Source organism: Dermacentor silvarum, chromosome 3 (genome assembly GCF_013339745.2).
Source record: "Dermacentor silvarum isolate Dsil-2018 chromosome 3, BIME_Dsil_1.4, whole genome shotgun sequence".
Lineage (NCBI taxonomy): Eukaryota > Metazoa > Arthropoda > Arachnida > Ixodida > Ixodidae > Dermacentor > Dermacentor silvarum.
The window spans coordinates 15,543,624-15,567,151 of NC_051156.1; positions in this window are offsets into that span (position 1 = coordinate 15,543,624).

The window sequence follows — 23,528 nt, forward strand, 5'->3', positions numbered from 1 at the left end:
CGCGACCTTTCATGGAGCCCGCACGTTTCATACCTAAAGAAGAGGTTAACGACCATAACACACCTCCTTAAATTCCTCGGTGGAAAATCATGGGGCACATCGGTGCGGTCAATGCTGCAGCTTTATAGTGCCTTATTCCTCGGTTTCGCAAGATACAGCCTCCCGGTGCTAGGCAACACCTGCAAAACAAACCTGCGTGTACTCCAGGGACTACAAGCTCAAGCCCTAAGGACGTGTCTCGGTCTTCCGAAGTGTGCGTCTACGGCGGCAACGATTGTCATTGCGCGAGACCACCCAATATCAACGTACTTAGCCACCGACGCCCTCCGGGCGCATATTCGGCACGTTGCCCGGCTACCTTCCCACCATCTTGCATCTTTACTTACAGAAAGGCCACACACAACTTTCAGTCGTATAATTGCAGCCAATCATACCTCGTTGCCATCGAACTACATGCCTGCAGCAAGACCATCCTCACCGTTATGGTGCCTGCACAAACCTGACATACGCCTCACCATCCCAGGAATCACAAAGAAAGCTCACATGCCGTCATCTGCCCTGAAACAGGCCACGTTAGGACTTTTACATGAGGTTCACAGTGCCCGCGTACATGTTTATGTCGATGGCTCAGTCACACCTACAAGTTCAGCTGCCGCAGTGGTGATTCCAGCAAGATCTGTCAAGATGCAGCTAAAGACGTCACATGTCTCATCAACAACAGCTGCTGAACTGGTAGCCCTCCGTGCGGCTCTTCATTTCATTCTGGAGGAACCACCCCATCCATGGTCAATCTTCTGTGACTCCAAGGCAGCTCTACAGAGTTTACTCTCAGTACTGCGCCATGGATCACATGAGCAGCTCGTCGCAGAGATAAGACAAGTACACCATCGCATAATTGATGAAGGGCACAATATAATATATCAGTGGTTGCCTAGTCACTGTGGCATACATGGCAATGATCGAGCGGACGCAGCGGCCCGATCTGCTCATGACGGTGTCAACTGCGTTGCCATTCCTCTTTCGAGAGCCGACGCAGCGAAAAAACTTTCCGCGCTTGCGCGTGAGCTAACATTGATGCAATGGAATTCCTCCGATTTCACAAGTGCACGCCTTCATGCCCTGGACCCTAATTTACAGCTTCGTATTCCATTCGACCTTCCACGACGGGACTGCACACTTCTAATCCGTCTATGGCTTGGAGTAGCATTTTCAAATGCGTACTCCTTTCGTATCGGAATGGCCAATAGCCCACTTTGTGAATCCTGCGGGTGCAACGAAACAATCGCACACCTTCTTTGTGAGTGCCCTCGTTTCAACCCGCAGAGAGCAGCTCTCTCAGCGACAATAGATCAACTGGACAAACGCCCAATAACAGAAGGGAACATCCTTGGAAACTGGCCTTCACAAACAACGGCGCGAGCCGCCCTGAAGGCACTGCTGCGTTACTTGAAAGACACCGGGCTCAGTGACAAATTGTGACTCTGCATTGTGTTACTTAGGACGGAACGTTCAGACTATGCAACACGAGAACGCCTTCGCGGACTTCATGACAGTGCCCACAGAAACAGTTCTGTTTTGTGTGCGTGTGTGATTTTCTTGTTTCCTTCCTTTTTGTTTATTCTTTATTTTCACTTATTTTTCTCTCTCTCTCCTTTCGCATCCCTTCACCCCTCCCCCGGTACAGGGTAGCCAACCGGAGATAACCTCTGGTTAACCTCCCTGTCTTTCCTCTACCTTTTTCTCTCTCTCTCTCTCTCTTGCGGCGTTGGCAAAGTTCGCAGGCAGCGACGTAGCTTCGAACAGAGCGATATAGCCCAGGCCAGAAAAATCGTCTGTGCACATGGTCGTATTTACGGGAGACACCCAAATGACCAGCGGTAGGCGCATCGCGTAACTGCGAGAGAATTGTCGAGCGCAGATGCTGGGGAACGACGAGGAGCAGTTCAGCACCATGTGGATTCATATTGCGTCGATATAAGGTCCCGTCCTGGAGAACAAACATACGGAGAGAAGCGTCCCGTTGCTCCGAGGCAATGCGTTCGATGATGGATCGCGAATATGGGTCACGACGCTGCTCGTCGGCGATGCGTGAGAAGTCGGAGATCGACAAAACGCAGGTATCTGTATCGGTTTCGGTGCCATCGGGTGGGTCGATTACAGGTTTATACGGCCGATAAAACTACTAACTTGGCATAGCTGTTCGCTAATTTGCTATCGCTCTCGATGCTTCGCTTTTTGGGTGAAACTGCGACTTTTTTGATCCGAGCTTGAAGGGTCGCTTTGGAGACAGCTCATTCAGCCATAGTTGGTATATTCCCGCCAACTGAAACTTGCGCTCAAAGGAATTATAAGGCCTCTACAGATGTGCGATTTGTTGCAGAAATTTTGCGCTTTCTCGGCTATGGCCCCCGCGCTCTACACGTACGGGCCATGGGTGGCATGAATAGACTTAGGCAGCAAGACAGAAGGATATACAACCCTTATGACAACGGCCGGACGTGTCCGTAAAGCGCAGGAGCCTCGATCATCTACGAGTGCGGCCGGCTTGAGCGGCGCGCGGTATAGTCTCGGGTGCCACCAGATTTAGGGGGTCAATTCTTTACCTTAGTGACCCTCTGCGAAACAAGTGGGACCGCTACGAATGCTGAGCCCGTTTACGAAATTAGACCGTGAGGTAGCTGTAACATAAGTTAGGCATGTAACATCTCCAACGCGTGAATAAATTTAACCTGCGTATTTGGTTACGTCGTTTCTGTACCCTACAGTGCCCATACAACATCTGCAGCAGGCACAAGACGTTTCACGTACCCCAATGCGGCTGGTGTCCCTGATGACAGCCCACGCGACTTTTTTCCCCTTCATTGGCAGCATGTGAAGCAACCTATTGGTTAAGGCAACAGAGTTAAATGCTCAAAGAAAGTTTCACTTAAACTTAGCTGATTCTATGGAGCAAACTAAAACGAGCTTGTTGAAACACAACATGTATTTCTGCCAGAGTCAGTACCTAAATTGGCGCCATGTATCGTCTCCATTTTACAAACGACTGCAAACCACAACATCCTATTGCCACAAGTGTTGAAGCTTGGGTAAGCTAGTAACGGTTCATTTTCGTGGCGGTCACAGCGCTCAGATAATGGGCGGGGGGGGGGGGGGGGTGAGGCAGAGTGAAAGGGCGCTGACTTCCAACTAACATTAGTTCCATTAAGACGTGCATATATACATTGGTGGGAACAAAACAAGGCAAGGTACTGCGACTGATATTATGCATGAAATGTCTTAATTCAAGCAGGTGCGCACAATTCCCTCGAAACCCGCCAAGTGCACTAGTGTGCCACGTGCTTGCAGCGATTACTTGCAGGATAACAACGTTTCGCCAGCGGTGAAGGAATCATTACGAGTAGACTTGTATGTACAGCGAAGTATGAAACATTGCGATTCATGTTTGACAATTCGACACTCATGACCAACACGCGATAGGCCAGTCTCCCCTACCACGCAGCAGCCATGACCTCAGGCTCAATCTATCCGGCACAGCGTCCTTTGTGCTTTGCAAACGTGCTTTGTCCTTTGAGTGTTCTTCGAGCTTTTTTTCTCTCTGTGCCACAGTTGTGTGAGAGACTCCGCGCTACGACGGGGAGTGCAGTCGGCGAAACACCGACGCCAAATCCGCAGGAAGTCAGACAAGGAAGCTTGGTTCGCATGCTACACCTGAGCTAATGTATAGGTAGATAGAATTGTCAGGATTATCAGGATCACACAGCCTGCAAGATTATCCCCCGTTGCAAACCAAAATATTCCCCTTGCGAGGGCACTGCTGTAAGGATCGGCCCACCAAGCCGCCGCTCTCGATTAAGCAGTATCCGGGTTCAACCTAGTTTACTGTTACACTCAGGCGCGGATCCAGGAAGGATGTCCGGATGGCCTGACCCCACCCCCTCAGATTTCTGCATCGCCCCTCGCTGACAGGGTGATGGCCCTGTAGCAGAAAATATGTCCACCAGCATTTCTTCAAAAGTATTTTTCGCGAGTACCAGTGGTATCAGCCATGTAGAAGTAAAGCTAGCTCGATCACAAGTCTTCCGTGGGGTTGTAGTGTCGCGAAATTGCCGTAGTTATTTTTTCTCGTGAACACCTTAATTGAACCACCTGCGCCGGCCATGCCTTACTCGTCCCGTCAGCGGCGTCGAGTGAACGAGGGGACGTCCCTTATGCCAAGCACGCTGATGTCCGCGCGAGCGCCTTCGCGCCTGAATAACTTAGTTCCCCCTGGGGGTGTCATCGGTAGCCTCATTGGCTGTCATTGGTTTCGCGACCAACCCGCTCAATGAAAAAGACAGCTCGCTGAAGTGTTCATATATGCATAATATCAACTAACAGCAAAACTAAGAACTACGCATAGGCAACTTTCTTTAACTGTAGCACTAATTGTGATCACAGTTAAACGTTGACAATATCTAGTACGAGCGCAGTACCGTTCGTACGCTACAAGTTTTTCATTGTAACTTCGCAGTTTTATTGTCGTACATTAAGCAAAGGAGGCTCAAACCCGACGGATCCGTTTGTTGAGTGGGCGTTCTCGCGGAGCGGGGCGAAGCCTCGAGCCGCGGCTGCGCAGGGGGGGGGGGGGGGGGGGGGGGGGGCTGACGTCAGCGGCCAACGCCAGCGCGCGGGCCTTTAGGATGGCGTCGCGTGGTTAGAGAAACGGGAGCAGATGTGCGCCTTGTGTACAAGGATGACGTCGCGTGGGAAGCAAAACATGAAGGTGCTGGCTCGCGCTCTCGGCTACTACGCCACATCGTTCTTCTTGTAGGTGGCGTCGTGAGTCTTCACAGGCGGTGATTCGCATATCGTAAACAACCAGCGTAGTGGTTGCCGCATTGCAGCGGAAGTGTTCCAAAGCAAACGAAGGTGTCTCAGCCGAAAACAAAGAATCTTCTTAAGGAAATCAAGGTGTTCCAACAGAACTCCGAAGACGCACCCGTGCTTACGCATCTTTAACGAACCTGCAAAAGAGCATCCCAAATTTTATGCTAAGAAAAAATACTAGATACTAGGTGTTCTACTAGACACAATGCTAGATATACCAGGTGTACAAAATTAGCTTTATGGTTTTCTTAAAATTATGCACTGGGAGGCACGTGAAGACCACCTGCGCAAATAAGTTATATGGCCAGGGGGACCAAAAATGATATATAATTATCGCTGTCAACAGCCGAATTCACTAAAATTGAATAATGAAATTTTTATTGAATGCAGTAAGTGTGTATGTTTGTATTCAAAAGTTAGAGGCAGCCGTTTTTCTGCAGTTTCACTTGGAGGAATTCTTCTAGCATGTCTTTGCCGAGATATCCAACTTCAAAATTTAATTGTCGTTCGCATGATTACGCATGCAAGAGATTGAGGATCGGTGCAAAGCTCCTCCCTGATGTGACGCGGGTGTTGCGTGCGGCGTTTACTCTGACAACGGAGCGGAGGCATAGGCAAAGATAACTATTCCCCTTCCCCTCTCGGCTGGCGAAATCAAGATATGACAGCGCGGTGTGTCATACGCAGTACGCATGATCCTGTGAAATGCGATAACAGGAGATAATTTTTCGGCACATTTTTGTATTACTTGAGATCGCACTGGGACATCATCTTGTGAACTCGTTAGCTTCGCTATCATCTACTAAGTGCTTCTGGATTAGCGGCGCCTCTGTACGGAAGATTAACCAAGAATATCCACGTGAAGTCCATTCGTGCTAATATGGCTGCTTCTGGCGGGACGAGGTATTCCACAGAAGAAAAAAAATAGACGTGGTACTTGCAATGGCTGAGATGAATGGATCCGCTTCATTGGCAACGCAGCTGTACGCGGCTCACCACCCACACCGTCGCCTTCCAACTAGGCCTACCTTCATAAACGTGTTTCGGCGCTTTCGCTCATCAGGGTGAGTCCTATCGTCCGAGACAGACCAAGAAGACAATCGGCGATGAAGACTTTGAAATTCTAAGTGAGGGGGACTTTGGAAGGCGGGTTGACTTATGCAATTGGGACCTGATCAAGATTGAGGAAGAAAAGGACTTCTTACACAGAATATTTGGACAGATGAAGCTTGGCTTGGCCGCAATGACACTGTGAATATTGCGGTCGTTTATTACGCACGTCTTCTTCATCTGTATATTATCATGATCATCCTACGTTGCTCGATCCTCATCTTCAGTTCCATGTGATCATCATCATCAGTTGTGTGTGCCCTTGCTGGTTCGATGCCGAGTACTCGGGCCGAATAAGCGTCGTGCCAACAGAGACATCGTACGTGGTGGAGGTGACTCTTCAATGCTCAGTCCTCTGCCCGCTCAAGTCTACCCACTGGAGCTTCGTTCAGGCCGCCGCTTGCGCCCACTGTCCGCTAGCATATCTCAGGACGACCCACCTCTCCACTTCCATTGCCATTCTGACACCGCCAGCCGCCCCTTATATCCTAAGCAGCCACCAGCGTGCATTATTAAGCAACGCGCATTATTGGTCACAAGAAAATCCACACTGGCTGCGGCAGCACAAGCATCAAGTTTGCTGGAGTGTGAATGTGTGGTGTGGCATACTCGGGGACAGGATCATTGAATCGTACTTTTTTAAGGACAACTTCAACGGAAAGATTTACACGGAATAAATATTAGGCGTTGTCGTCGGCGACTTTGTCTCCAATCTTTCTCTGAATGAAATGCGCCAAGTGTGGTTCCAGCAGGACGGAGCACCACCACATTTCTCCACCCCGCAAAGAGCTGGTTGCAGACACGTTTTGAAGTCAAGAGTTGGACGGAAACCCGTCTGGTCGGGAATATGCATGACAACAATTAAAACGGACACCGACCACGAAAGTTGAAAAAATATAATAAGACGTTTCGGCTCCCGCACGGGAGCCTTGTTCACAATAACACTTCCAGCACGCACTGATAGCACGCGCCCTAAGAAGCGTGCTCCTGTGCCGCATGTCCCTGGGATCAGCGAGCACTTGGCGCGTGTTCTACAGTGTACAAGTAGCGCATGTTGCTACAAAAAAGTTGAGGCACTCCCTTGTAAACATAAAAGACAAGCTACCAAAAGAAAGACTGCGATCGATGTTACGTCGGCGAGACAGGCAATTTTCCGCAAAGACTCAAGCAACACATGTATGATGTAAGAAAGAAGCACGTAACTTCAAATGCTCTGGCAGAACACGCAGAAGCGACTCGTCATGAAATAGACTGGGACAACGCAAAGATAATAGAAAAAGAAAAGAACTGGACTTCTCGGCTTTTGCTTGAATCCCTGACAATTCAGACCACCGAACACACACTTAATCGCAACGACGGCAACTTTCCCCACGTGTACACACATTGCTTACGTCAGATCTTAAAGCCTACATAACCATACCATTTCCGCTTTCACCTTCATTGTGAACAAGGCTCCCGTGCGGGAGCCGAAACGTCTTATTATATTTTTGTTGTCATGCACACACGTTTTCCACGACAGTGGATCGGGCGTACAGGAGCGATGTTTTGGCCGCCGAGATCCCCTGACCTTTCTCCGCTCGACGTTTTTCTTTGGGGCTACGTTAAAGATCGAGTTTATCCAAGACAGCCCAGTAATGTCAATGATATGAAGCACAAGATAATGTCTGCCTCTGCGAGCATCCGTCCAGAAGTACTGCGCAGAGTTATCGAGTCGACGCGAGAGCGGTTGATGTTTTGCGTTGCTGTGGAAGGGAGGCATTTTGAACATATTTTAGGGCACTGACATCTTTATGGCCGAAGTGTTTTCATCAGATTTGTGCATGACCACACCAAACCTAAAGCAGCAGTATGAAATATTCGTTAGCATCGCTAGAAATGTTTCTGCTGTTGATGGTGCAGTTGTTGCTCTTAATTTCAATAAAACTTACAATACTTGGAAATCAGCTGTCACTTTATTTGCGTAGCCCAGACAAGGACCATGCCCGCTCGTCTACACTCGCGGACAACTTTCTGTGGCAATGAAGCGAAAGCTGCGGGCGCGTGGCTGCTGCATATGTGTTACCACGCCAAATAGTCCGGCAGCGTTGACAGTGCTTTTGGTCGCTCGGAACAGACGCTGAATCGGCGCAGCTTTGACGTGCGATGGTTGTGCGTTTGCTCAGACAAGGAAGGGAAAAGCCGCACGATAAGCAAACTTTTACACTCAGTGGTGTGTTCCGTCTTATTTAACTGTTGCTAATAAGGTGTTTATGTTTTCTCTTCTCCAGCCTAAACTAACGCGGATTTAAACGCGGGACTCTTTTCAGAAGCGCTCTCTCTTGTGGGCGCTTTGCCTCCATAGCTTTCCCTTCATTGCCACAGAAAGTTGTCCGCGAGTAGAGTTACCATTACGCACGCGCACTGCTGTCCGGCTTCTCCGCTCGCGCCATTATCTCGGCATGGCAGCTGCCGCCAACGTTACAAGTTGCGCGGTCGCGTGTTACGACAGCGGTTCCGCGTTCTTCGATTTTTTACAGCGTAAGCTGTTAAGGGCTCATGCCAATAGCCGTTTCTGGTCTCGATGATGCCGCCGCCACCCCGTAGCCGCTATCGCCGGAAATGCGATAAAAAGTACCCGCTCTCCGCCGGGATCGAGCCCAGGCCCGCGGCGTGGGGGTCGGATACTTCACCACTCAGCCACGCAAGCACTTGCAATCACGCAGAAGAAAAATTCCCTTTATACGCGCCCTGCGCCTCTGCGCCTGCGCGCATAGCCAGACGCGCAGGCGCAGAAGCGACTCGTCATGAAATAGACTGGGACAACGCAAAGATAATAGAAAAAGAAAAGAACTGGACTTCTCGGCTTTTGCTTGAATCCCTGACAATTCAGACCACCGAACACACACTTAATCGCAACGACGGCAACTTTCCCCACGTGTACACACATTGACTACGTCACATCTTAAAGCCTACATAACCATACCATTTCCGCCGCGTGCGACGAGATGCGATTCAGACGCGATGCGATTCAGACGAGCCGCGCAATCAACGCTATCCCGATGTTAGATGTGCGCCACGTATTCTGGATACCTCTTCGGTACACGTTATGGCGTCTCCTCGCAAGGTACGAACCGCTACTAAAGAAGCGAATCGTAGAGCTACGTGCACGGCTACAACTAGGCATCATCAGGCTCAGCAGACTGCTGTGTAGAGAGCATTAGAAGCCGCAGCTCGCCGTCGACGCCGACGCCGTGCGAACAGTTCAGATCGTTCTCGTCAAAATCGCGGCGAAGAAGACCTTGTTGTGCGTGGTGCCGAAATTGGAGATACCCTTGCGCCGCTCAACCAGCTTACGCTGTGACCGTGCTGCGTGTGCCGCGCGGGCCTGTGACCTTTTTTTTTTTTTTTCGCCAGCCGAGAGTGGAGGGGGGACAGTTATTATATTTGTCAATGCCTCCGCCCCGTTGTCAGACTAAACGCCGCACGCAACAGCCGCGTCACGTGAGGGAAGAGCTTTCCGCCGATCCTAACTCTCTTGCATGCGTAATCATGCGAACAATTAAAATTTGGAGTCGGATAACTCGGAGCACGGACAGCTAGAATAATTCTTCCAACTGATACTGTGTAAAAACACGACGGTCTCTAAGTTTTCTACACAAACACACCCACCTACTGCAGTCAACAAAAAGTTAATTATTCAACTTTAGTTAATTGGGCTGCTCACAGCGATAATTATCATCTCACTTTGTACCCTCCTGGCCACATAACCTTTTTGCACAGGTGGTCTTCGCGTGTCTCCCAGTGCCTAATTTTAAGAAAACCATAAAGCTTAGTTTTGAACACCCTGTATTATCAGGCACAGCCGCCAAGCACATGGCTGTGTTGGGCAACGTCCTTTTCCTATAAGTTCGGAGAAACCGATACCTGGCTTCGCTACAGGTGTAGCCATGTTGCACCAGCCGAATAAAATGCGGGTTTATCGTGAATCGAAACGGTGAATTTTGGTAAATAAGAAAGGCTACTATCACCACCATTGACAGAAGCTGACCCCCTCCCCCTTCAGAAAAAACCTGGATCCGCCCCTGGTTACACTGCCTACGGAATCTGTTCCCTTTACTCTGCGCGAAGCCAACCGATGAATAGACAGAAAACGTGGCAAGTAAGCGAAGGAATCGTCGCTTCAAAGAAATTTGCTCTCCGTGGAACAACTAGCGCACGCTTTGTCCCGGTCTTTGGCGCCTCTGTCTTACGCGCGTGGCGCGGAGAAAGAGCGACCGGCGTTAAACGACAGTGAAGGCATGCGCCTGCGACAGCGCAACGTTTCGAGGGCAAATTAAAATCACCGCCCAAACACTCTGTACAGTTCGTTAACCAGCGAATCATAAATGAGCTGGCCCTGGTGTTTATCACTGGGTTAATCCCGACGGTACATTAACTTCTTTCTCAATTATTGGTTACGTTTTTTTTAATGAGGTTAAACACACGTTCGGCTTCGACGGAAAGAACGACGTCACTGCCCGCAGTCCACCGTTGTCGCATTGCCGCTTGCGATTCTTTAAAATTAGATTGCTTCAAAATTAAATCTATCTGTCACGTAAGACAATGAATGGATCATACGCCCTTAGGTAATGGCTCATACCCCCGTGAACGTGGCCTCCCCATTACGACGACAGAAGAGAAGAAGAAGAAATAAACTATATTGAATAAGAAGAAGTGAAATTCTACGCTCGAATGCTGAGCGGCAACGAAGCCAGTGTCGAAGAAGACGAATGCGGGAGCCGTGGCACGAGTGCGTTCGCGCGGTTGCGCCGAGGGGCGCCAACGAGCCAGCTGTGGCAGAGGGCGACGACGACGCTGGATCCATTGCTGATGCTGCTAGTTTCTGCCTACAGACGGCCGAACCGGCTAGCAATATACAGCTTCGCTGTAATAAATGTTCAGAGCACATTTATTGTCCGTATTCCTTCCTATGGTTTATGCTCATGAAGTTCAAGTAACACGGAGCAGTCACGCCAGTCGAAAAATATCTGTAATGAGATAAATCACGCTGTCCTTCTTCCATGACAGCTGAAACTTCCCCACTGAAGGTTAAATCATGGCTCTTGGCTACGAACCAACCTACTAAAATTTATTATAATAAGACGGTTCACGGATAATGGCATCTTTTGGTGGATTGTAACTTGTGGGTGTCTGGCGTGCCACCGTGCACAATAACAGGAATGTAAAGTGCGAGCACAAGTTGCACCTCCCCCTTTTCCGCTTATATATATAGTGCCTACCACAGTCGACTGCGACAGGCCCGAAAACGCTCGCGTTCGCGCTTCACCGCTCAGGTGGTGCCTTTTGAGAGAAAGCTGTCCAGACTGACAATTATGCGGTGACCTTCATCGCGGCGCAGGATTATAAGAATAAAAACGATTAAAAACAGTAAAGAGCGCTGCCTTCGCCGTTGATGTCTTGCTCGGCGCAGCGAATGCTTATTATACACCACCGTGATATGCATAGCGAAGAATATTAAAGCATTCTGTGCATAGCATGAGGTGTTTAGCGGCGCAGAACTGCCCCAGCGCCGAGCCGGAAATCGCCGCTTGATGAGGAAATTATGCAGAGCAAATCGTTCGGGCGTAAAAGCGGGGTGTCTTACACACGTTTCTGGCGTTCCAAGATCACGCATGACTGCGCCGAGTCACCAGGCTCAAAGAACACCCTTGGCTGACCGTCAAGCTGAACGCTGTAGTCAGCAAAGCCACATCACCGTTACATAGGGCGGATCGAGTGAAATAAGCTAATATTAGGAATTACGTTTTTTTTTTTTTTTTGTTGGTATATGTTGCAACAATATCGGGGTCCTATACGCGAATGATAATTTAGTTCTTCTGTCGAAATCGATTCTTAGCAGAGTTTAGCGTGTCAACAAGATAGTGCGAGTGCAATCGTTTTCACTTTACATATATAATGACCGGAGCTTGAATGCGAGCAAGTAACGCGTGTCTAACGGCACGATAAGGAGAGAAGCCAGTATGGTGACATGACATCGCGCTGGAGTTACATGTCTCGGGTGCCTGGACGTCCTTCCGACGAATTCGTCTCCCGTGAGTCCGTGGCAACGTTTAAGCATGCAGCTACGGCAAAAGGGCGCACCTTTAGCATGGAGCTTTAGATTTGTTCTGTGTGAGAAACAGTGGTGCGACGTTCGAAAGCTGACCTCTGAACGCTAATAGCCTTGGGTGATACTTTAAGCATGTTACGGCCCAAAGCGCGTGCGCGTATTACACAGCTGTCTAATCCGGCAGGTTACCTTAACTGCGTATCACATGTCAGCACCGATGTACCAGTTCATACCGCCAAATTCGATACGAATCGACTCTTCCTAGTTTCTTCCTAACAGCAAGAACAAAATGGTAAAATCAGCGGTCGCTTAGCCCTAATGTGTCTTTTGCTGAGGACAAAGTACTAGCTACTCTTTGTCGTTATTATTGATAAAACGTTAGACTTCAGCAGACGCACCGGAAACTCGAAGGATGACAGGCGGCTTCTCCAGCAGCATGAGTGGGTGCATTAGACCGTCGAATCTAGCAGAGTCGGATATGTCATAGACAATTAGGCTTCCACACAGCTGTGGAAGTACATGGCTATAGATTAACTGAGCTGTCAACGCTACGGAGGGCACGAACAGTTTACGCCGAAGTTGTATGATCGCGAAGGAAGGAAGGGACAAATAAGTGAGGAACACAAAAGACGAGGCGCTGACCTTCAACCAAAGTTTATTTCATGATGCGCACGGAATATAAATGCTCAATGCAGAAAAAAAAAGATGTGCCTCCATTCCACCCTGTGAAAGTGGATGACTGCGAAGCTGTTGCCTGTGTTACACAACCACCACAAACGTCAAGTGTGCACACGCACGTGTCCGGAAGCACAGCAGGCATCCTCGTTCTTCTTTATGGGGTTTTACGTGCCAAAATCAGTTCCGATTATGAGGCACGCCATAGTGGAGGGCTCCGGATTAATTTTGACCACCTGGGGTTCTTTAACGTGCACTACAACGCAAGCACATGGGCATTTTGGCATTTCGCCTCCATCGAAATGCAGCCACCGCCACCGGGATTCGATCCAGCGACCTCGTGCTCAGCAGTGCAATGCCTTAGCTGACTGAGCCACTGCGGCGGGTGAGGCATCCTCGTTCTTGAAGGCCCTCCGCTAAGGGCAATTGAACTAAATGAATGTTTAAAAGTTAATTGCGCAGAAATTGCGCAATTGCGCCGTTAATTGCACTGACTTACACATACGCTGCAGCCATGATAGCTTTATATTGTTATTCGAATATATGAGACAACCTAAATCACTTACGCGGAAACTCAAAGACAAAGCACTTTTCCCGCTGCCGTTTTAGGTATGGCTGAGTGGCCGCACCCGCTAGGTGACGGTATCGTTTTCCAACAGTGTTTGCCGTAGTGTCGATTACGGTCGCAGCACACGCGACAGATGCAAGGAACAGAGCGCCCACGCATCAAGGACCGATACATCGTGTGCCTCATCCTTGTAGGCCTGGTGCAAGTGCGTTATTGAACTAATTCAATTTCTCAAAGTAAAATGCGTCACAAAATTCGTAAAGCACGACTTGCACACAACCTGCAGACATGATAGCATCGGACTGTAATTTGAATATACGAGAAAATATATTTCTGTTACCGGGAAGCTCGAAAAAGCCCTTTTCCAGCTGTCGTTTGTTTTTGGGTGAGCACAGACCGAAAAATCCCGACCAACTAGAGGCTAACAGCTTCGTTGTAAAAGAGACAGGGGATCGAACTGCGCAAAACGTAAAGAGGGGAGGGGCGGGGGTGACTTTAGGCTTTTTTGAGTTGACGCTACGAGTTGGCACCATTGACGTCAGCATCCCTTATTTATTTTTTGCATTTATATTCCGTGCGCAGGATGAAATAAACTTTACTTGAAGGTCAGCGCTTCGTCGTGCCCGTTACTTACCCATTTGTCCCGTCCTTCGCGTTGTTTTAACAGTTATAACTTCGAAATGTACCAGCTAGCCCGCGTAAATGCCATAGTTTGCGTCGAGTTGGAGTGCAGAATGATGCTTGAAAATCAGTTATCCTTCATGACGACTCAGACTAAGAGTGGTTAAATAAAATTTGGAGGACGCTTAAGATTCGCCTTTAAGAGTGGACCGCGGTAGCATTCAAATACCCCTGACTGCTTCTCACGCTTCCCGGCAACTGCAGCTTATATAACCGTATGCTTACCGGGAAACTTTCGCGGCGAATTCTATGCACGAAGGCGAGCTTTCTGGTGGAAACGCGGCCTCCTGCGTGGGCCGATCTTCCGTTATTGTTTCGCCCTTTTAATATTTCAATCTGAGGAGATTTAACATAAAAGGCATCCGCTGTCACTGTTTTCTTTCATGACAATTGTCTGTGGGCGGTCATTCTCGAAATTCCGAGGAATAACTCTGTCAAAGACGTAAGACAAGGTATGAGCAACTTTGGTGTGCAAATAGAATGGTGTGGCAGCATAACCCGCATATACGGCACGTCATATAGCACGGCAGGAAGCTTTACCTCGGGACCTCATATGGGAAAGGAGAAATCGTTTTTCATCGGCAACCACTGCTCCGAATTTGATAAGGTTTGATACATTTAAAAGAAAAGGGGCAGCTTTCTGTGGCTCTTTCTCTGTGGCAACGAAGGGAAAGCTACGGGGGCAAAGTGCGCACAAGTGAGAGCGCTTCTGAAAAGAGTACCACGTTTTATTCCACGGTGGTTTAGGCTGGGAAAGAGAAAACATAAACAGCTTGTTAGCAACAATTAAATCATACAGAACACATCACTGAGTGTAAAAGTTTACTTATTTTGCGGCTTTTCCCTTCCGCGTCTGGGCAAACGCGAAACCGTCGCACGTGGAAACTGCGTCGATTCAGCGTCTGTTCCGAGCAACAAAAAAAGCACTGTGAAACGCTGTCGGACTACTTGGCGCGGTAACACATGTGCGGCATCCACGCACTCGTAGCTTTACCTTCACTGCCACATATAGTTGCCCGCGACTATAGTGACTGTTGGTTGCGAAGTGTTATTTTGGGCCTTAAGCTTTTAATAAAGATTGACAAAAATCGCAAACTTTCAGAAAACGAGACTATCAACTTTACAACGTTATCTCAGCGATGAAAAAAATATCAAAACTCTGTAAATGGCACCTAATAGTACATCTAAAGTGGACAAAATTGATATAATATACAAGGCTCTCAAGTAGACCGCTAATTGGTGAGTATAACTTTTGCAAATCCCTTACAAACAATGTAACGAATTCACATAACATAAATTTACAAGTCAGATTTGTCCGCTTTGGATGCTTATAATGGATGCAGTGTATAGAACTGCGATATCTGTTCTAGGTGCCGAGCTACGAATTTGTAAACCTCGTGCTTGTATTTTTTTTTCAAACTTCCCAATTTTTCAAAATTCCATTTGAAATATTCAGGCTTTAAATCGAAATTCCGCTTCCAACAGTCACTAAAATTTAACTTTCTCTCTGAAATGCAACAAACTTCTTCAAAATTGGCCCAGTGGTTATCTCAGAAAAGTGTTTCTGCGTTTTAAATTCATTTGAATAGGCGGCATTCGAGTTGGGCCCGAGCTAAACCTTCCTCTTAACGCTAACGGCAGGCAATAGAGCGGTCATGCCGTCGGGCAGAGTCACTAGCTCAGCTCTGCCAACGGCGAGGTGACGGGGCTATGCAGGAGCACCTCTCAGCTGGGCGGGAGGGTCGCAGTAAGTCAGTATGGAGTAACGCCGAACATAATTTGGCATCTATATAGGCCCTGAACTCCCGCAGCGCCGCCGTCCGAGTAGGCAGACGCATTGTGGTGGCGTTTCTGGGAATTTAACTTTTAGAGGTTCCTTGGAATGCGCCTACTGCAGGCGCTTTGTCAAGAATTTTCGGCGTTTTACTTACCTTATAACATTATATGGACGCCGAATTCACTCTGGAAGCGCCGCAGGTCGACGCATTCGATTAAGTTAGGCGATGTCTATAATCACCAACGCTACACGGATACTTCGATGTAGGCGCCGATACCGTAATTCACACCGATGCTAATAGAATAGGCCTTAGCGCCATTCTAGCTACATGAGGATCGAAGGGCTTGACAAGCTAGCTGATTACTATAGAGAGGAAGGCAATTCTACTACGAAAATGGAATGCCTTGCCATCATACGAGCTACGGCTAAATCAATAAATAAATAGATTAATTAAACTGTCTATCAATTATTCAAACAATTTATTAGCATGTCCAGAAACAACCTGGTGGTCAAATAATAATAATAATAATCAGGTCAATCAATCAATCATTTATTTACCGTGCCAAGCAACAACCGTGAGACCTGAGTGCTGGCGCACGCATATATTTAAAAAAAGAACGGCACGAGAACATAAAAAATGAATAAAAAGAACAACCTATAAAAGAAGAGTGCACTAACAACAAGGTGCAATGTGAATACAAAAGTCAAAAGAAGGAGAACAACGACAGCGGGTTATGAAAAATATCGAGATCATGAAAATATGTCAAACGCTTTCGCTACATCTAAGAAGACTGCGCACGTGAAAATATTGTGATAGAATGCAGAGAACAGTTGATCTGAAAATTCCTCAAGCAGTGCAACAGTACCACGCCCAGAAACAAAACCAAACTGTCGATCGCTCAGGATAGAAAACTGGTTAAGAAAACGAGACATAGCGTGGAAAATAAACTTTTCTGAGATCTGAGCAATAACCGGTAAGATAGGCCGATAGTTTTCGATCTTATCTTTCTTCCCTGACTTGGGTAGTGGTAAAACCAATGCAATTTTTGGTCATACCAGAATTTCGTCACCTTCCAAAACACCATTCAACTTAAGAAAGAATAATATCTGACAGAGAATTGAAATTCGTTGGGGTGATGTGTAATGATATTCCATCGTAACCAGCGGGCTTGTTAGGACAGAAACTGAAAAGAATTCCTTCCAGGTCACGCCTCGAAATTCTCGGAAGAAAAGCTGATGCAGATATGGATTGCGTTAATGACCGAGTGTTTGTGGATAGAGAGACAGCTCCTTGGGACGCTCTAACAAAGTACCTGTTGAAAGCATCAGCCACTGCTGTAGGAGGTTGCTGAAAAGAATCGAAAACAGACCGTTTACTGGAACTCGCCCCTCTGAGATGATTTACCAAAGACCAAGTTTTCCTTACATTATTTGAAGGTTGCTCGAATTTATGTACTCTATTTCTTGGCGACTTGTACTCTAATCGCAGTGCTTTGTTTCTAGGATTTTTGCAGCGTTTCCACAACGTATCTCGATACGGAATCGCAGCAAGAATTTTCATGTTCATCCAGCAGTGACCCTTCTTTATCAGTTTAGATACCAACCGTGTGCAGCGTAATTCAAAATTTTGAAATTGCGTACGGAACCTTTCATACATTTTTCCCGACGAATCTTCCTTGGTTAAGGCTGTCCAGTCAAACGAATCGATAAGACAAGCCTGGACTGATTGATTATACGGACAAGGCAATTGCACTGCCCAGATGCACTTAATTATTAATTATTATTATTAATTCCGCTCTAGTAGGAGCTCCAATTGTACATCCCAGACCATAAGCGGACAACGTAGATAGATAATCACAAAGAGATATTTTTTCAGGACCTAAAATGTTTATGTTAAAATCCCCGATCTAACAGAATTGGTCCACTGAGCTCCATTGCCGCTACGTTTCGTCAAGTTCTACAAGAAACCGTGAAAGGCTGCATGAGGACGGTTGCTAAATCAATAGGATGTGCACCGAAAAAGACTTCTTACTAACTTTGACCATTATAGATTCAGTATGTACAAAAGAAGCATCAGCAGAAGAAACTTCATAGTCGTCGTTTACAAGGAGAGCAATACCAGCGCCATGACGCCTGCTTCGTGTAACATCATGTGTGGAAAAGCCCTGCAAGGTGAATGTATCAAGGCAAGCCTTGAAAACATTGATTTCTGTTATTAAAAAACGTCTGCAAAGCCAACTGCAGACTCAGCCAGAAATTTAAACTCTTCCCAGTATTTACGCAGACTTCGAATACTAACGCTCACAATGGTGAAACATTGATCAGAATTGCATCGAAAATCTGTTTTAACTTAACTGAAGTCCGGTAGTTGGCTGAAAGAAAAAGGCATGCTGGCTAAACAATGTTTTCCAGGTCTGCTTGTTTACCGATTCGAGCGAGAGACACTGTTTCATTCTTTTTCGCGAAGATCTTGCCTCGTTTCGTCCAACAAAACTGAATACTCTGCTCATTTGCCTTCGTTCTGGCTTTCCAGAAGAGGTCACGGTTAGCTTTGGTCAAGTTATCATTGAAGTAGATCATTGGAAATGATACACTTTCACGTAGTTTCTTCAGCTTTCCACGCACTTCAAACCATTTTTTCTTCCAAATTACAGATGTAAAGCGGACCAGGACCACCGGTTTTGACTTTCAAGCGATGTACGGCCGTAATGTCATCAGATGAAAACCCAGACAGTTCAAGCTTTCCTGCCATTTGCATGATTGTTTGTGTGAAGCTTTCGCTACTTTTCTCTGGCAAACCATGAATCTCGAGACTCTTTCTTCTGCTGTATTGCTCAATCTCATTTTGGTTTTCTTCTAGTTTTTGGATTACTGCTGTTTGAGTTAACAACGTTGTTTTCAGAGTTTCCAGTTCAGCACCATCAGACGTTTGACGCTCATGAATATGCTGCTGTTTCAAAACACAATCGTACTTCTCTGACAAAAACGACACCGATTCTTCGAGTTCTCTAGCTCATTTCGATGCCGCCGTGAACTCTTCCTGCAGCAACAGGAGATAATCAACATTCTTATGTAGAACCGCCAAAGATTGCAAACTTTTTCTGACTTCCCTTTTTAGCTCCTCCAACAGTGATGACTCTGAACCACTGTTTCCCCCAAGAGCAGTCTCTGTGCCGCTGTTTAGTCTCTTGTTATTTCAGCATGCATAATACCCAAGCATCTCTATTAGCTTGACCCATGGTTGTAAACGTGTTAGCAGCTATTCCTGAGCATTACTATCCGAAATGATACAAAAATTCGCATTCAGCACACATCATTATTTTCCCATCTGTAGGCAGCGTTTTATGATCAGCAATGCACTTGCATCTTTTGCCATTGTACACAGCAGTCAAGATGGAAAAACAATTAGACAGCTAGCCGAGAAGCGTGCCTACAAAACTGGCGGCAGTCCGGGAAAACTGTTGACTTCTTGTCGAAACAAACACGGCGAGAATCCCTCACCTGGAGACGCGTAGAAAGCCCGAGGCCCGCCGTAACCGTCACTGAAACTGGCAGCATGTGTCGCCTCGCAGAGAGCAGCCAGAAACGACTACCACGACGAGCACGGGGGCGAGGCAGACAATTTTCCGTTGAGCGGCAGCCCGCGGCAAGTAACTAGCAACGCACGCGCTCTAGCTTTGACCGGTCGTAGCGGCGCGCTGGGGAAGTCTTGCCGAATTAATGCGCAGACTTCGCAATAATTACAGTTATAAGTGATAATATATTAATAATATTAATAATAATGTTTATTTCCAGCTTCAAACGAAAACAAAGACAGAGCAACTGCAGATAAAGCTGTCCTAAACAGCACATTTCGGCTTTATTTGTACGACAGGCCGCTTAATTCCTTTAGCGACCACGGCGTCTTGTGTCGGCTGGCAAACTTGAAGAATCATTGCGGCCGCAGCGCATGCTCGAGAAATACTGAAACTACAGGAATTGGGCACTACAAACCGGATGTTTTGGCACTAAAATATGCGGTTTTAATCGCTCATAACACACACCAAAGCCGTCATTCAAGTTCATATATATATACACGCCAAATATTCTCCTAGGTGGCCGTGGAATATGTCGCCAGCGGCCCGCTGGTGAACAGCGTCTGCCGCCAACGGCAGCAGTAATAGCACTGACATGTAATGCAGATGACGGAGCGTTTTCGTGTGGCACCTCTTGAGAAAGGTCTCCGCTTTTAAGAGGCGAGGCTCATTCATGGCATCAGGTGGCATACATAGCAGAAAACAAGTGCAAATAGCCGTGTAAATGCACCCCGCAAACCAAACTCACCGCAGCAAGCTAACACGCGGATCTCCAACATTTGGTCATTTTGGTGTGCAAGTTTGTCGTTTACTTAATCACGTAGATTGGCGAAGCAGCACAAAAAAATCATGGCCATAGGGACATTATCTTTATGCGCTGCTTCGTCGATAATAATATCACAAAGCTAGCCCAATTTTCAGTCTATTTCACACAGCTTGGCACGACAAGAACCGTCAGTGATGGCGCCGGTGAAAGCAGGCCGTCGTCGACGGTGACTGTGAACACGCCACTGCGTTCGCAGTCCATGCAGAGCACACAGAGTGGTGTACCAGCCGCAGACAGAGCTGCAAAGCGCGCGCTAGACAGGAATAAACGTTAATTTCTGAACTATAAGATAAAGAGATATCTCTTCGTCCTCAGGTGGGCGGCTTCCACATTCCATGAATAGGTGAGATCTCGTTGCCACCCTGGCAAGACAGCTTGGCCTCCCACAGTTATTCCATGCCCGCTTCTGTTTTCTCTGATTCGGCTGTTCTTTCATCGGCCATCGAAGGTTTTTGCGGGGGTCCCGCGGGCCCCGAGAACTCCATTACTATGTCGCGCAGGGTATCCGGGACTCCGCAAAACTTGCAGAGGCATGGGAATTGCGTTGGAGAATAGGATACCGTTAACATGGGAGCTCGTTTGCAGCCTTCTGCATATAAATATAACTGTGTCTTCTCTGTTGAGTGTCAGGTAAGGTAGTGGGTGCATTCTTCGTTCGGGCCTATGGTAATGTAGAATATCGGTGTATTTGCCTGTCTCGTCACCTTTCTGGTCCACTCTGGTAGAAAAGCACGGCTTGTATGCTGTCGAGCTGCGGCGTCGGCCGCTCCGTTACCCGCCAGGCACTAGGGACCCGGGGCCCAGACGGCGTCCGTCTCTGGAAAATCTCCTCTTCGGTTTCAGGTTTCGGTAAGGATGCTCAGGGTTTCTTCAGAATTTTTCCTTTTCGGTAATGGGCGACAGGCCGCTTGCGAGTTGCTGATTATCGCAGCTGAGTCAGTGCACTTGGAAATGCCCATTGCGATTGATACTTCTTCCGCTATGTCTGGGTCTCTGGCAGTGACCGTGGCGGCAGCTCGTTCCTTACCCTGGGCGTCTAAGGATGAGCGTTTCGGTTATTAACAGCGGAGCTGTTTGAGCCGGGCGTAATGTGTCTGCTGAATCCAAAAATGTGGGCCCATCTTGGTGGCATTGCACAAAGGGTCCAAGCGCAATGGCACATACCCCTGTGAACTAGCGACGCTGAACCTGGTCAAGTCTAGCTGAGCACGGTTGGGACTACTTTAGCTTAGTCAGTCATCGATAGGCAATTGATAGCCAATCAATAGTCAATGAATAATCGATCAAATTCCGGAAAATGCTAGGGATGACTTGATAGTGCTTAGCCTAGCCCAAATACGTGGCCAATGCTTAGCCTAACCCCAAAGCCCGGACTAGCTAGGTGCCCGTCAGCTCCGCTGTCTCTTTAGCATTGCGCCTCCGATGCAAGCTACGCATTTTTTTATTGCGATAGCAATTATATGGACACTCAAAAGCAGATTTCTGCCGTCGCCGTCGCCGTCGCCGTGAGGTTCCGTATGACGTCAATGGAGATGAAATCGTCGCGGCGCGCCGAACGCTGTATGTGCGAGTGAAAGGGCGCGAGGGGCGCGCGCTTTCACGGGGAGTGAACGCACGGCGGAGAACAAACGCGCGTTCTGCTCCGTGCTCCCTTAAGGGCTGCAGAAGTAGGCGTCTCTTTCCTCCTTTACAATCACCATATATGTAGAGCAAACGCGCCTTCTTCCGACGCGCGAGAGGCCGTGGGGGAGGGGGGGGAGGGGGAGGGAAGGGAGGCGACGTTTAGCTGCGGCACCAAGTGCCTATTTATATCAGAGGCTCCGGCAGCAGTCACCAACGCCGCACGCATTTTGAGCGAACGCGGGCAAAACGCCGACGGCGTCGACAACAGTTCTGCGTGTTTCCGGTGCTGCTGCATGTCCAAGTTTATACAGCTGATAAAGCTAATATCATTACTCCATATAGCTCTCTACAAATTTGCTATCGCAATTGATGCTTCGCCTTTCAGGTGAAACTGCGACAACTTTTTTTTTTAGATGCGAAGCAGCTTATGATCGGTGCACGGAGGAAGATTATTTAGGAGTAGAAATTCCCTTCAGCGCGGGCGCTCGCGTGCGACCAGATAACGTCACATTAGTATGCGCCGACGGGGGTGCATGCAGTGGCGGCGCCTTGTGGCGCGTTATGCAAACAGCATCGAAAAAAAAAATGTCACAGTTTCGCCCTAAGGGCGAAGCAATGAATGCGATAGCAACACAGCAATGTCATACGAAGTAAGGTGAGCGGCTTTGGTAGGAACAACACGCAGAACTGTTGTCGACGCCATCGGCGTTTTGCCCGCGTTCGCTCAAAATGCGTGCGGCGTTGGTGACTGTTGCCGGAGCCTCTGATATAAATAGGCACTGCGTGCCGCAGCTAAACGTCGCCTCCCTTCCCTCCCCCTCCCCCACGGCCTCTCGCTCGTTGGAAGAAGGCGCGTTTGCTCTACATACATGGTGATTGTGAAGGAGAACAGAGACGCCTACTTCTGCAGCCCTTAAGCGAGCACGGCGCAGAACGCGCGTTTGTTCTCCGCCGTGCGTTCACTCCCCGTGAAAGACGCGCCCCTCGCGCCCTTTCACTCGCACATACAGCGTTCGGCGCGCGGCGACGATTTCTTCTCCAAATGACGTCATACGGAACCTCACGGCGACGGCGACGGCGACGGCGACGGCGACGCCGACGGCAGAAATCTGCTTTTGAGTGTCCATATAATTGCTATCGCAATAAAAAGCAGAAGCCCGGCGGGCTGCGCGGGCGCGTTCTCTTCGGCGGCGCCCGTGTCTCCCGCTCAAAGCAGACGCCAAGCAGATGACACGGGCGTTCGGCGTTCGCTTCAGCGTGCACGCCGTAAAACGTTGTTTTTGTGTGCCTTTAAGTCAAACAGCAACGGTTTGAGGGCCGTAATACTAACAGCGGTGATACGTGCAGTGTACCCTTGTTTGAAATTTGCTAGCCTAAGATGGGACGCAGGTGGGACGCGTGAGTGCCCTCAGTAGAACTTGTGAGGCGCGCGGCCAAACGGGAACAAGGCGCGCGGCCGCGAACGGGAGCAAGACACGTTACCGGTTGCCTTGGCAACCAGGACGATTATAATTTTATTCTCGGCCACCAGCATGATAGTGGCTCCGCGGGCTTGTGACATTTTCTGGTCGCCGCAACTGGCGGAGTTTCCACTCCTAAAGGTTTCTTGCTCCGTGGGTCGGGGCTATGTCACTCTCTCCCACGCTCCCTCCATCCATCTGCCCTGCGGCGTCCACACCCGCACTGCGAATGCGCATCCTCCTCCCCCTCCTCTCCAACGCTCCTCTCCTCTTCGGATT